This window comes from Acanthopagrus latus, chromosome 14 (assembly GCF_904848185.1).
Source record: "Acanthopagrus latus isolate v.2019 chromosome 14, fAcaLat1.1, whole genome shotgun sequence".
In the NCBI taxonomy this organism is placed as follows: Eukaryota; Metazoa; Chordata; class Actinopteri; order Spariformes; family Sparidae; genus Acanthopagrus; species Acanthopagrus latus.
In genome coordinates, this window is record NC_051052.1 from 21,442,971 (window position 1) to 21,458,836 (window position 15,866).

The 15,866-nt window shown below is 44.4% G+C and overlaps 1 long non-coding RNA gene across 8 annotated transcripts in view; it reads left to right on the forward strand.

Annotated features, from left to right (window-relative positions):
* Positions 1–15,866, forward strand: part of LOC119032553 — a 111,509-nt gene that overhangs the window by 50,363 nt on the left and 45,280 nt on the right. For 2 of the 8 annotated variants that reach the window (XR_005078931.1, XR_005078929.1), the window contains exon 4: positions 1,840–1,990. The exons of 3 other annotated variants lie outside the window; for them this stretch is intronic. This is a non-coding gene — a long non-coding RNA (uncharacterized LOC119032553). Of the gene's footprint in view, positions 1–1,839; positions 1,991–2,219; positions 3,261–7,498; positions 7,819–15,866 lie in introns of those variants that run through there. 3 more of the 8 variants (XR_005078935.1, XR_005078934.1, XR_005078930.1) reach the window with 3 other exon arrangements.

Consider the following 15,866-nt stretch of genomic DNA (forward strand, 5'->3'; position numbering starts at 1 on the left):
AATGATAAATACGTTAACGACAATGAATAAATACATCTAAGTAGATTTCCCTGCACCGTCCCAGAGGACGCAGGAAGCCACTTGTTTCTGCTGCGGCAGTTAAACGCTGAGAACTCACCTGCTCACCTGAGACACTGGTGGGTTTATAATCTGAGTGTCTTCAAATGTTTCCTGTCACTGAGCCCTTTACAACCCGAGGCTGGAGGTCAAAGAACAGTAATACACAGCAAACATATTGAACTGATATCATAAACTAAAAATATACATGAAAATCAGAATGTTTCATTATATTCTATTAAATAAAAACAAAGCTTATTGATCTGAATCATTTCATGAAACAAGAACAAAATATTTCTCAACACTCCAAAACTTATTTGAACTGTTTGTGTTTGAGTTTTTCAGATTTTCTCATTTTTACACTAACATGTTTTCATCATTTCAAAACTAGAAAATACATTTAGACCTTCCCGTCACATGTGCACAGGAGAATATGTGGAGGTGAGCAGCGCATCACTGTCAGGACTTTTCCTCAGCGTCTCCACAGAATACTTCTATAAAAGATTTGACATTTTGAGACAACGGCCCACTGGGGACACATTCGTTTGGAAAGTTTAGTCGGTGGCTCTCGACTGTTGATCTTCTGGTGTCAGATGTTAAACAGCAGAGTATGTGGGTTCACACACTCTGTGGTCAAACAGACCACATATTAGACTGTCGCTGCTCCCACGACACTGGATCACGGTCTGGGTGTCAGATGATGGTCCTGGGTGGAGGGTCGGGGGTTTTCGGCGGTGGTTGGTGGGCGGATCTGTTGGGGATCGTGGAGCCTCAGAGCTCTGCCAGCTGATGAAAAAACCCCGTCTGCTTTAAGTTTTAGCAAGCATTTTCTCATAATTACATTGTCTCGCTATGCTGAGCTGGAGGGTTTGGGGGTTGGGGGAGTAATTGTGGAGGTGGGTGGGCATCTGTGCAGAGCCTGATACCATTAAAGTCTGCCTGAAACGGAGGATTGTCCTGCTGAAGTGCAGGATTTGGCTCCTCGGCTGTAAAAGTCACAGTTTCAGCGGACCTTTGGCAGTCCCTCTGAAGGTTTCAAGCAGTCCAAAGCCACTTTTTCCTCTTTCTTTCTCAACAGAGACATGCTAAAAATAAAGAAGGGGCTTTTTAAAGAGTGTGGCTTTTAATGGCAGCATGTAAAAATCTGCTATGTGTTAACAGCTTCACTGAGGCAAACCAAAAGACATGCCTTAGCAGCCTCAAAACAAATTGGGATGGCAAATGACGAAGCAGGAGTCTTTGGATGGAGGAGGTCTTTCTTTCTTTCTTTCTTTCTTGCTTTCGTTCTTTTCTTCTGGGTGTTTGATCAGGAGGGTGACGCCCTGAGACTTACGCACAGAAAACACAAACAATCCTAAACTCTGAAAAGATGTAAAATAAAGGATAAACCTTGACAAAGCTCCAGTGTACACACACACATAAAGGAGACAAAGATGTCGTCACTGTACCAACAGCTCGGCTCCGTCCTGTTGAACACAGTCTCAGTTTTGTCCCGTGTTGAATCAGTCGTGACGTCGCTTCACCTGCTGACGCTGAGGGCCGCGTGGGTCCAAACCGGGAACCTGAAGCCACTCCAGCTGTAACCATCAGCGCCACCAACAGGTCAACATTCACACTAGTCCAACAGCTCAGGGGAAGACAGAGTTAGCCTCAGCTAACATGCTAACTGGTCATGTCATTATGCTAATTGTTGGCATTTTAACATGTTTACATTAGTAAGTTACCGTTAGCCTAGCCTAGCCTGGTGTGAGAACAGTTTATTGTATTTATATTTTAAATCAGATCATCTGAGACTTCAGCATGAACGCACAAACGCTCCACCAACAAAGCTGTCGAGGGTTCGTGCAGGCCGGAGGACGGATCGAGGTGTGAAGAAGATTCAGGTCGGCAGGCAGGAAAACAGCGTCGCCAGGCTCTGAGACGATCGGGGAAGGTGAGGCACATAAATGTGGATCAAAGCTCCACATCTGGCTGTTTAACAGACATGTTGACATGTTTGGCAGCGTGGAGGTCTCTCCAATTATACCCCCTCTCATTTTCCCACCAGGTCTAATAGTTAAATGTGGACCGGTGGAGCTTAATGCTGCAGTTTAGGTCAGACGGTGAACTCATACAGGATGTCTGATGAAATAAATCACTGGATCTGTTTCTTGTATTTAAAGCTGCAGCTCACAGAGGACGGAGGAGTCACTCGATACCAGAGAGCTGATTCAGTGTCGTCATGCTGGACAGTATTCAGATCCTGTAGTGAAGTACAAATACAATATAAATACTCTGTCACACATAGACGTTCATTTAATTCATATGAATGGAACTGTTGAGTTAGTTCTCACTGGACAGCAGTGAGGGAAAGAAAAGCACTTTTCATTTGTTCCCTGAGACGGTTTTTGTATTTGTTTACCTGACAGCGATCCTGAGACGGTTTGACAGGAAGTCTGGACGTCTGCAGCTGATCGCTGCACCAGAATCAGCTGTTTGAATCAGACGTCAACATGTTTTCTAGCTGCATTTGTGGCAAAACAACAACAAAAAAACATGATGTGTTCGTGTTCGTGTCGACTAAACCAGATGTTTCTCACTACAACAGTAGATTCCTCTCCAAGTCGTGTTTGTGGCTGCGTGAAACAAACCTGTGATGGGACGTCAGGACGTCAGCTGTGAGTGAACACATGATGTTAATGAGACTCTGGGACAGTTTCTGTGAGGGACTTTAGCTACAAATAAAACCTCTGGATATTTTCATCGTCAGCCGTGTTTGTTGGGAAGAGCGGCTGATGTTTATCTCGAGAGTTCAAGATATTTTTTTATGGCAAAAAAAAACCCAAAACAAAACATATTTGTGTCAGGACGTCCGGCCGGTGTGTCTTCTAACTCTGACCAGGTGGGTTTTGTACCTGAACCTAACCGCAGCAGCAGCAGCAGCGTTGTGACATCATCACATTGAAAACCTAAAGAAACGTAAAGCTGCAGCACGTCTGTGGTTTGCAGAAACATGGCCGACATTTATTGTGGGGATTGTGTTGCTGTGGCGGGTGTTTAACAGCAGCTCCCGTCATCCAAACGCTACGCTGAGAGACGCCCCCTAGTGGCAGTAAAGACAAAGTGTGAGTTTAGTTTGACTCCTGTGTCTGAATCATGATCGTTACAGTGCAACACGATGCAGAGGAGCTACATTCACTGTGTGTGTGTGTGTGTGTGTGTGTGTGTGTGTGTGTGTGTGTGTGTGTGTGTGTGTGCGCGGCCCGACTGGATAATCAGGCCGAGCTGTGTCGGAGGTGTTTCTGTGTTCTCTGCAGGGAAATCTGGGTTGTTTTACCCCCATGAAGGCCTGATTGGTTCAAACCCTGAGGTCTGCTCTGTTGTGGTTTGAGCCTCTTCAAAGCTTCGCTGTGCGCTCAGCTCGCAGGAATGCACATTACTGGACTCCTGCAGAGCCGCTGCAGCCAGGTATCCCATCAGCCTACACATGGCTGCTGTCAGGCTCCACTGGTGGGAAAGTGCAGCGCTGCCTCATGTCGGGATTTCGATGGAGGTCACGGAGGTGAACGTGGTGACACTTTCCTGTGTGGGTCTCTGCAGCTGCAGGGTTTCCTCTGAGCCTGACGCACACTGTTTTATTTTAGTGTTTCTGTGAGCAGAGAGGAATATGGCGTTTATTTTTAATGTGCTGGTCTAAATATACAGCTGCCATTTCTTCCACTCTTTCCTCTGGGCTCAAACAATGCGTAAGAAATGTGAAAACATAAAAGCTTTGTTTGGTTTGCGGCCTGTGGAGCTCCACACGGCGTGCATCGTGTTATTTCCGGAGCTGGAATGCGTACCACTGGATATTCTGGATGTGTCATGCAGCGCAGGCCGCCCGCCGCCACCGCCCACGCCTGCAGCGGGGATGCAGGCAGCGTCTCGTTTGATGTTGACAGCAGCCGTGATGCAACCGGGTGTGTTCCCTCTGGCCCACCAGCTGACGCATTTCACTGGGAAACTCCTTCCAAATTCCCAGAGGTCCCAGTGTGCAGGGCCGGGCCTGGACAGCTGCCACGACCGCGTGGGTCCCGACTTCTTCTGTGGTCGGCATGACAAGCCACAAATGTATGTTTGCAGTCAAAAGTGTACAGTCTGATGAGTCCAGTCGTAAAGAAGAAACTGAGACAAGAAAAACCGAATGCATAAAAAATAACACATCAGTGTGAAGACCGAACGTGTTGACATCAGTCTGATCACTTTCACTTTTCTATCTTTGATTTCATTACTTTTGATTTATTAAGTCATAATCCTGACGGGATCCTGATCGTCGCCGTCTGCTGATATTTATAAATTGTGCACAAATGAACCTGAGTGGAAAAAACTTAAAAAACAACGAACTCAAAATATCACATGAGGTTTTAAAGCTCGACTGAGGTGGAAAAACTGGAAACACCAGACGTGTGTGCAGCGACGATGAGGAGGCTTTAACCTTCCTCATGACCATCCAGTCTCTTCCTCTTCTTCTGTGGTGGTTTAATGACTCAGACTGGAGATTTAGCTCCACCTGCAGTTCGGCTCCATCACTCAGCTCCTGATCGTGGATGGAAGCATGTGGTGTCATCGGGCTACAGCTGCCCCGTGGACGGAAACACGCAGATATTCATATTATCTTCTGCTGATCTGAAAGTAAATCTGTCCACTGTCTCATGATGTCTCCATCAGTCAGAAAGTCTTTATAATCTGTTGGATTTGTTCATTTAGACAGAAGACGCTGCAGCACTCATTCACAGTGACATCATGTGGATTCATTTTTCGAATATGTCCGCTGCCAGCTGACCTGACCAACTGAATCAACCCCAGATCATAACACTGGTACAGTAGGCCCAATGCATTATGGGTGATCACTTCATCCTCCTCTCCTCTCACCCTGATGCTCCCATCACTCTGAACAGGGTGAGTCTGGACTCATCAGAACCACAGGACCTTCCTTCATCGCTCCAGAGTCCAACCTTGATGCTTCAGACGAGCTTCCCTGATCAGAGGTTTCCTGAAGACTCCACATCAGTTTAGTCTCGGTCCCTTCAGTTCTCTTCACACCGTGTGGAAACGTTCTGTCACTGCTGAACACAGTCGTGAGTTCTGCTGTTGATTTGTTACGGTTTGATTTCACCAGCGTCTCAGTGATCTCCCATCATTCAACATGTTTCTCTGACCACATTTCTTCTGAAGATGAAGGGTCACCACGATCCGTCCAGGTTTTCATGAAGCGTCAGTCAGTTCTGACCCAGTCTGAGGAGTTTCAGCAGCTGCTCGGTTGTTTTCTTTGCTTGATGCAGGACAGTAATTGGACCCTTCAGAACCGGAGCGACATCTTTTCCACCACCACAGGATTTATCTTGAAGAATCAGAAGCTCCTCACTGCATCAGTTCGTTCAATCACTTGTTACCAGCTGAAACAGATGAATCACTGCAGTTATGATCCAGTGGAAGGTTCTGACCCGTTTGCTTCATTAAATCCAGGTGTGCGTCACAACCTCTTTATGATCGCAGTGCGTTCTGCTGAGACTATTTTTATCAAACGTACCTCTCTGTTTTCTTACCTGCAGGAGCGAGCTTCAGCGCCGCGTCCTGTCCTGAGGGGATGTGATTTAAACTGTACAGTAACTTCTCATAAAGTCAGCGTGCAGCATCTAATACGCTCTCACTACACAGGAACGTCTTTAAACGGTGAATAATTGATGTTTGTGGGATGAGTTTCCATGCAATAAGAGGACTGTACACTTTACGACACGGAGCAGCTCTGTGGTCTCGTATGTAACTCCATCCTGTGGGTTGTCATGTCATCATAGCTGTATTCTCAAGTGCTAAGTAGACACAACATTTTAGTGGAATTACTCTCCTCGTGGTCATAAAACAAGTCGAGACGCTGCCGCGCCTCTTCTGAAAAACTAAATCAGGCACAAATTGCTTGTTTTGGGCAAAAGTGTCTCGTAAAAAACAGGAAAAAACAGCGACAACATGAACAACAAAGCTACAAGAATCATTTTAGTTTCATTCAGTCTCATTTTATTTGTCATTAAACTGTTTTATCTGCAGGAGAAGTCTGAAGCGTTGTGGCGCCGAGAGGCTGAAATGTCCGTAACAGCAGACAGAAACACAAGGCGCCTCATTTATTTCTGACCTCGGTCGGTCCAGGTGGTCGACACAATTCACCTGTTCGGACCAAAAGTGTCCTGACAAAGTGTTAAAATGACCTGATTTTGTTGCTACTGACACTGACTGTCTCATTAAGAATATCCACTGACAGGACGGGACAAATGTCCAGATGTCAGAAATGTTCAGCTTTGACTCCACGAACACAACTGGAAAATGTCCTGACGTCTTGTGAAGTATCCTGGGAAGATGTCCTGACATGTTTAGAATATCCTGCTGCAGCTGGAAAATGTCCCAAAATCCAATGTTGTTGCCACGAATCTGGCTGAAAAATGTTCCGACGCGTTGAGAAGAATTTCTGATGATCTGGACTCTAACACAGTGAACAACGTCCAGATATTTCATTTCAAATCTTCCAACGTGACGTCGTTACCTCCAGCGGAGTCGGTCTGTTAGAGAAACTCTCCCTGCAGTCCGTGGAGAGGAGGAGCGGTGATGCTCCAGCAGCTACGCTAACCTCTGGAGGAGCCGCCATTGTTGTTTTCACACCAACCGGCTCTTTAAGTGTAAATCCTCCAGATGACGTTAGACGAGGCCCTCGGTGGTGACGGTCGTCTCTTCATCAGAGTTTCCAGTTTAAAACGTCTGTTGCCTCAGAAACACTCCTGCTTTATTTTGAAAGGCTTGTTTTGTGTTTGACTGCAGAGCAGAAGACTCAGAACAAGAGGCGACTTGTTGGAGTTTTGTCAGACGGAGCTGCGATCGACTCCGTGTTGTTAATCTGGATCCTGCAGACTCACAATGTGAAGGTTATCTAAGCAGTGAAATAATGGAATGTGTAATTTAAGGATACGTCCTAATCCTTCACCCTGGTGTCAGTGCCAGGGGAGCCTTTAAATCCCTTTCCTGGTATCAGAGCCATTGATTGATCCGTGGATCATCATTCATCATTCGGCTGCGCTCTGTGTTCCCGTTCCATATTCCAGCCGTGGCTCGCCGCCAAAAGCTTTTAGGCTTCGTTCTGTTTTAAAATATTCCAGACTCTGAAGAACTCAGACCTTCCAAGCGTGAATATCATGGGAACACTTCAGCATTTCCAAAAGACCTCCACATGTCTCGATGTCCGACTTCACAGATTGACCAAAGACAGAAGCAACATTAGAGGAATATCTGATTATTATTCCACCGCCGAGCGTTCAGCACAGAAACACTTCAGAATGTGTCTTTGTTCGGAGTTCTCTCCTCAGTGTCTGGAACATCTCAGCTTGTAATCACCTCATTTACAAACACAGATTTAAGTACTTGTGATTTCATCATTCTGCAGTTTCAGAGACATCCAGCAGGTTCAGACCAGGCAGGAGCACCAGTCTCAGGTGAGCCAATCAGAAGTGGACAGACGACCACCGAGACGCATCACGAGCCATCAGTCCAATCACACGTGGAGGCCGACCACCTATCAATACCGAGGAAGAGGAGGAAGAAGAGAAATAAGAGGAAGAGGAGGAAGAAGAGGAGGAAGAGGAAGAGGAAGAAGAGGAGGTCTGTTCCAAATGATCTCGTGACCAGACACCACAACATCACCAGACTCCATTAACAAATGTGGTGATTTTAAGAATTGTTGAGATAAAATAAACATTATAACGTAGTGAAACTGTCTCTGACTCATTCTGCATTATTTGGACCTTCTTGTTCATTCGGCAGATGTTCTACATGAACTTCTTTCTGTCTTTGTGTGGAAACATCATGTGATGACAAACATCCGCCCGTCTGTCCTTCTTTGACATCAGTCTAATGTCATCAGCTTCTTATCTGCGTCTGAGCTCCTTCCTGCTGATCAAACTCATTGACTCTCATTAAAAGAACATTACTCTTTAATGAAGAGCGTCACAGCGACATGTCTGAGGTCTGACCCTGGAAACACAACGTGTCCTTCATTTGAAAAATACATTTAAAAACCTTGTTGACTCATGAAGCAGATTTTAACAAACTTTTTCCTCAGTTTACAAATGAATTAGATTTGTATTTCTCTCTTTTTATTTCCTCCCTCATGTTTTTCTTCACCTCCTCTCTTTCTGTTCACTTGAAGCTTGTACTTCTCAGACTTCTTTACTTTAACTTAAATGTTTCCACCTTTATTATATTTTCTGTCTCCAGCGCTGGCACCAGACGCACCCCTCCGCTTGTTTGTGTAGGGCTTGTTAATAAAGTTTTGGTCATTCATAGTGTGTTGAATCGTCCCTCAGAGATCAGGCGTCTGATTGGTGCGTTCAGGTCGCAGCTCACAGCGCAGGGAGGATCTCTATTCAGATTTTTATGAGCAGACTGAGGTCGGGGGAATTCACCCTGATGAAGTGTAAACTCTTCATGAGGGACTTGATCAATATTTTCTTTGGGCTGGTATCTGATGATGCTCGCAGTCTATTTGTGTCAAAACACGGAGCTGTTTTTAGTCGTATTAAATTCAGTCTGAGCCGGATGAACTGGGAGTTTCCACACAATCCCTCAGTGTCACGACGAGCCGGGCGAGCCAAGAAGATGATGTAGTGAAATCCTGACAGCAGAACACTCACATTATACACTGAGTGTGCAGAACCGTCCACTTACAGAGTCTCGGGTCTGAGCTCGACTACGTATGGATCCCACAGACGCCAAGACTGAGAAAATGTGAAGAATGAGATCAGCTGAAGGTCCAACATGAAGAAGTAACAGACAAACTGAAGATCTTCTGCTCTGCAGCGTGTAATCTGTAAAGTAACTAGTAACTCAAGTTATCAAGTACAGGCAGTGGAAGTATAAAGTAGCAGAAAATGAAAATACTCAAGTAAATTACCTCAAATCCAACTTAATTACGTTACTTGAGTTAATGTACTTCGTTACTTTCCATCACTCAGCTGAAGCAGCAGATATGAGCTTCTATGCCCGCCCTCGAGCCTACAACAGCCAATAAGTGATCTCTCTTCTTCCTCCTCTCTGCTGAGCCAATCACACGCCAGCCTCCCGATGATTGATGCATCATGTAGCCAATGAGCTGTCAGATCCAGTAACTTGTAGTTTATATCAGTTTTTAAAGCCCTGAACTTGGAAATGATGCAAGTTTTTTTTTTTCTGTGTTTTGCTCTTTGAACCGTCTGTTTGTCCAGTTCAGCTCTTGTTTCTGATGTTTTATCTGCACAAAGTCAGTGTGAATAATGAAATGAAGAACTATAATGAGTGGAATGCTCCTGTGACTCTCAGTCAGGGCGACTCTGAGGACATAAAGCGCCTCAATATTTCCTCATGAAAACATGTTTAGTGTTCATTTTCAGTGATACAGAACTTCTGACTGTAAAGAGCCCAACACACGTCTGTACTCCAAATGATTCAACAACAGCTTTGAATTGACTTCAGACTGGACTGTGAGAGACATTTACCATCATTTTATTTACATTTCCAGGACTACACTGTTTTTTTTGATTGGAATTTTCCGTGTCAGTCAACAGAAAGCTCAGATATAATGTTCAGCTGTGCAAAGTAACTGTACTTGAACAGTGAATGAAACCAAACAAGGCAGCAAACCAGTAAAAGAACTGAAATATTCATGAAAACGGGTCCAAGGCAAACACAAAGAGATCCTGTGATTCATCGATGGTAACAACAGTCTGAGAAAAAACCCGTCGACAACAAGCGTCGGCTCGGACCACACAGGGAGCGAACACACAGGCTACATTCACTACAATCAGCTGCTCGGCATGTGCAACATTTGGTTTGGGATCAGTGTTAATAAGCAAAATGTTGTATTATGATTTCAAAGAGGTTTCACAATCTGACTCATATTATGAATGAGTGCTTCTGGCAGACTGACGGAGAAGTCCTGATTGGTGGATTTATGTAAAATGGCTGTTCTCTGGCTGGAGCTGATTGTCTCTGGTGCTGCAGTCGCGTCACAAGGTTCCATGTTTAACAAACTTATTGGCGTTCGGGGAAATGAGCTTTTTGTAGTTTGACCCAGAGTCAGTTTCATCGCTGTGTGTTCTCTACAGACATAGATCCAAGAAATATTAGCCTAGCTTAGCAAGAACTGCCAGCACAGCCACAAAACAGCATTTGAATGTCCAGTGAGGTTACATTCTTAGTGTTAGCTGCATGCAGCTTCCTCTGTGTTAGCTGTTTGTCTCCAGCTGGTATTGGACAAAAAAATGTTTAGCCTAGCTTCACAAAATGACTGCATATATATATATATATATATATATATATATATATATATATATATATATATATATATATATATATATATATAATACTTGATAATACTTGACACAAAGAGATAAACAAGCTGAATCTCTCTTCATGCAGCTTTTAATAGTTGTTTGTTGGCTCTGACTGGATCTCTGCGGTCACCAGAGCAGCTCTGCCCGTCGACTCGCTGAAGAAATGCGAATCGTTTCTCCTTAAAGCTGCTGTATCACACTTCTACACACTCAGCTTTTCTACCCAGTCTTCTCCCGCTGTCGGCTCCATCGGACACTTTATAAGAATTTATACCAGCACACACACACATCAGTAAATTACCTCTCCCAGCATGCCGAGCAGCCAGAGTACAGATGTAGGCCTAATTATAGAGAGTACTCCTGAAAGAAACTAATCCTCCCCGGTCTTGGAGAGCTTTCAGTCCCAGAGGAGGCTCCTCGACTCATCAGCCCGTAAATCAGCGCTCCATTGGCTCGAGCTCCACTTCCTGCCCCCACGGCGGGCCTCGCACTCTCTGAATCACCTCGAACCCAGAGGACTCGAGCTGCGGGGAGGCCAGGTATATTTGCTTATCTTGCACTGTTGGATACACTGGAATCTGTACAGAGTTTTTTAGGTGAATATTTTGGGCCTTTTGAAATGTAGAACTGTGAAAACTTCCAGTCCTGCACCAGTGCTGCCGACTGTGGGGTTTTTCTGACCGAGTGTGAAACACGTGGCTGCGGCGCTCCAAGAAACCGTTTCAAGTCTTTTCAAGATTTAGAGCTGACAAAGACGTTTACGTACGACATCAAGAAACAACAATCAGAGCGGAGTTTCCTCTTGGTGCTGTAGTTCAGTGGAAAGGTGAAGGTTCAGATACCTTCGTTTAAAGGTGCAGTACGTAAGATACACTGAACAAAAATATAAATGCAACACTTTTGTTTTTGCTCCTGTTTTTCATGAGCTGAACTCAAAGATCTAAAACTTTTTTCTATACACACCAAAGATCCATTTCTCTCAAACATTGTTCACAAATCTGTTTAAATCTGTTAGTGAGCACTTCTCCTTTGCTGAGATAATCCATCCCACCTCACAGGTGTCGCATATTAACAAGCTGATTAAGCAGCACAGGTGTATCTTATGCTGGCCACAATTAAAGGCCGATCTGAAATGTGCAGTTTTGCTTTATTGTGGGGTCAGAAAACCAGTCAGTGTCTGGTGTGACCATCATCTGCCTCACGTCTCCTCTCATAGAGCTGATCAGGTTACTCCTCTTCAGTGGCTGTGCCAAGCTGCTGGATATTGTCAGGAACTGGAACACGCTGTCATATACGTAATGTATACGTATCGTATACGTAATGTATACGTGTCGTATCCAGAGCGTCCCAGACACGCTCAGTGGGTGACACGTCGGGGTTGCTCTGCATGCGACACGTGTTCCAGTTCCTGCCAATATCCTGGCCTGAAAACCTCTTTCTGTCAGCAGTCCAAGCACCAACCACCAACTAACAAGCTAACAGTAGTTTAATCATGGATATCATGATATCATTAATGTTAGCCTCTGTTAGCATGACTGGCCCTTTAGCTTCAGTCTGGGTCTGTTAGCATGATATCATGATCCGTTGCTCACTACTTTATCTCGCCACGTCGTCTGCTAACCTTTTGAAACTCCATCAGCTCGCCGTCCTCTCAGTCAGCAGTGAGAGGACATAAACTCCCAGCAGCTTCACCTGAGCAGGTAATAATCAGCTCTGATTCACACCTGCACGTCAGACTCCATGAAAATGTCTTTTCTTCTGCCGTCAAAGCCGAGCCGACACACCCCGAATCAAACCGCCTCACAGACTCTGCAGGTAATTGCTGAGCTGTCAGGTGAAAGTCTTTGATGTTCAGGGGAGCGTTTGTTTCGCTGATCATCATCATTGTTCAGTGAGCGCTACATAATAACAGGGAGGCTAACACATCCTGCAGGCTAACACTGGCTGTTTATGATATTTAGGACAATTAAAGCTGAACATCCCAATTAGCCTGCAGAGAGTGGGAGCATTGTTCCAGCGGGCCACAGTGGATGTAATGAATCTGTTTATGGTGTCTTTGTAGTGTCGAGCAGGGAGTGGTCACATTAAAGTCAGGCTGAGAACACAGGGAGGCAGACACATTCCTGACGGACTGAATATTTGTTCTGTGATGAGGGAAAGTCAAAAGCATCAAACATTCAGGCTTTTGATTTTAAATGAGCTCGTTCCTGCCACTCCCTGGGTCAGAGAGGGTTCCTGCATGGACCCATCGAGCGCACACCAGACGGAAACGTCATGTTTCACTGTTATACTGTGACCGCACACCCAAAACAAAATGTTTAACTAGAATGACTAAAACATTGCAATAGAGGTGGTCCCATGGTGACACACAGTCACAGTTAGTATTGTAATGTTACAGCTACAAAATACACTTTTCATTTCACTTTAAAACATCAGTAACAATCCTCAGATCCTAAGATGGCCGTCGCTTGATTCACAACTCATTCGACCAGTCAGGGGCTTCTATGCCCGTCCCACAGCCTACAATGGCCCATGAGAATAGACAGAAGACCCACTGTCTGTTCCCGCCCCTCTCTCCTGAGCCAATCACACGCCAGGCTCCAGATGATTGATGCATCATGCAGCCAATGAGAGTTCAGGTCCAGTAATATATAGTTTATATCAGTTTTTTAAAGCCTTGAACTTGGAAATGATGCAAGTTTATGTAGTTTTTTGTGTTTTGCTCTTTGGATCGTCTGTTTTTCTGATGTTTTTAGCACAAAGTTAGTGTGAATAATGAAATAAAGCTGCTGTTACTCTCAGGCAGGAGGACATACAGTTATATTCATTTACCAGGCGCCTGAATATTTCCTTATGAAAACATGTTTTAAGTATCATTGTCAGTGATATTGTCATTAGATTTGAACTTCAGCCATGGAAGACGACATGATGTGGACTGACTGTGTTTTCCAGCTAAAAGAGGCAGTTGGGGTAAAAAAAATTAATCTTATAAACGTTCTTAAGAGCCCAACAACATGTCTGTAGTCCAAACGGTTCTACAAGTGTTGAATTTACTTTGGACCGGACTGCGAGAGACGTTTAGGATCATTTCACTTATATTTTCAGGAGTGGTAACACAACTTTGGTTTCTGATCAATGCCAAAATGTGACATTGTTCAGCAGCACAGTTAGTCTTTACAAACACTATATAAATAGACATTTGACTCCACAAAGAGCATCACAGTCTCCTCCTGCAGAGCTTCAGTGTGAGACTTTTCAAACAGACCATCCAGACGCATTAAGTAAGTGCTGCGAGGAGTTTCTGTTGGCTCCGCTGAGCATCACTGAAGTGTGGGTGGTTTCTCCTCATACAGACTCGCAGTCAGTCCAGCGGGCCACAGAGGCCACGCCAACGCCGGTCAGAGCCAAACACACTTCTGCTCTTTACTCTGTGAACACACACACACACACGCAGCCAGATACACCTGAGAGCCAATCGAACGGCAGATTAAAGCTCTGGACTCGACCAGGAGGCGCGTCCACTCTGAGGCCGGACCAGTGTTTGATATAAGAGACGGTCATGAAAAGACGTTTATCTCTCCTGTTATCTGATGATTCACAGCATCAGTATCATCGTTAGCACAAGAAAACTCCTTTGATGACAGGAATGAATACATATGCTAAGAACTTTGGGAGTCAGTAGGTTTGTTTCTTGTATATTTACTGTAATATTTGTCCTGAAGGTGGCGCTAAGTGGTAAATTCTACTTTCTAGTTACTTAATTAGAGCTCACTACAGAATAAACACACTATAAGAAACATTAAGACTGTTTACTGGAAAGAATTCAACATGTATACAAGGGAGGGACGATATCGAGACATTTATAATATCGGTGATATCAGTGAAGCCAGGCTGCCTTCAGTGATTTACAGCAGCAGCATGTAAACACCACGCGATGCAGTAGGTGGCAGTATGTACCAATAAACACAAAGAACAAGGAAAGGATGATGACAGCGTACAGTAACAGAGAGGTGTAGTCCTGACACCAGAAATCTGTTAGCATGTTAGCACATCCTGTTCCCTCATCTCAAAGTTTGAGTTTGTTGAATGTGTTTTCAGTTAAATGTGTGAAATCAGGTGTGTGTCACCACAGGCTGAACATATTTACATGTTTTGGTCTCCAACATAAAATCATCTTTAATGTCCTACAGTTTAATCCTGAAGCTCTTCATGTGCTAACAACAGTTAGCGGTTGCTAACAAGTGTCTGAATGAGACTACAGAGGTTGTCGGGGACATTAAACGTCCTCACAGCGAACACGGAGACTCATCTACTCACTAGTCCGTCTTTACAGGCCACTTTAGTTCCACACTGTTCTAACTCTGACTTTACAACTTGTACACTGATCAGTTTATAGAAAACCTGGATAGTAATTGTGCAGTAAGACTCTTAGTGGTGGAGACGTTTCAGTCATGTGACCGTGATGTCGTCTGTTTGTAGCCTAACATTAGCTTCTTACTGCTACACAGTTAATGTAGCTTCACACATCACAGAGTGGAGTTCATCTGTGGAGATTATCTGGATCAACAGAACCTGGACGGATCAGAAACCAGAGATTATTTTCTATATTCATCCAAAATCTGATTCAGTCATCACACATTGTCTTGGGAAAATAAGTACTGGTACCTTATTTTAAAATCAAATACATCAAATTGATGAGTAATAATTTCTTATTAGAAGTTACACTGCATGTTCAATTTGTCTGTTATTGACAAACCGCAAAGTCTGCACAGGATGTTTTATTTTGAAAACTGACCAGATCCACTCATCAGCTACAGCGGCCATATTGCATTCGAGACGGGCCGATGGAATCTCAGGGTTAGTTTACAACTATTTGTTTAACAGAAAACAATTGTATTATCAGGACATAAATGGCATTTTAGTGCTGGATTGGTCTCTCAGTGTGTGATGATGTCATCACAGGTGTCTAACTTCTCCACCTCATCTCAGAGGGACTTATTGTGCTTTTACAGGCTGTATTGTATTCATACAGTTTGAAGGAGTGAAGCTGCTGTCGCTCCGTCTGCTCCTCCCTGTCCGACCGGACGGAAAGAACAACCTAAAACTTCAGTTCTTTCTTTTACTGTAACTCAAAGACTCGACGTCTCCTTGGAAGTCAGACGTCAGAGGAAGAAATCCCCACACCTTAGTCACACTCTGTACATTTTCCCACAATCCCCTGAGGTTAATGACGCGTTGTCATGTGATGTGTCGTAGTCTGCTGGCAGACGGAGGTGTTACCTTCTGATTCACCTGCAGAGAGAGAAACTGCGTCAACGCGTCATTCAGGACTCTGCTGACATCACTTCCTTTACGCTCCGCTCTGAGTTTAGCATCCAGCAGCTATTTTGGCTTGTTTGGCTCCAAACAGCAGCAGCTATTGTTCCTCATACGAGAGCAGTAAAA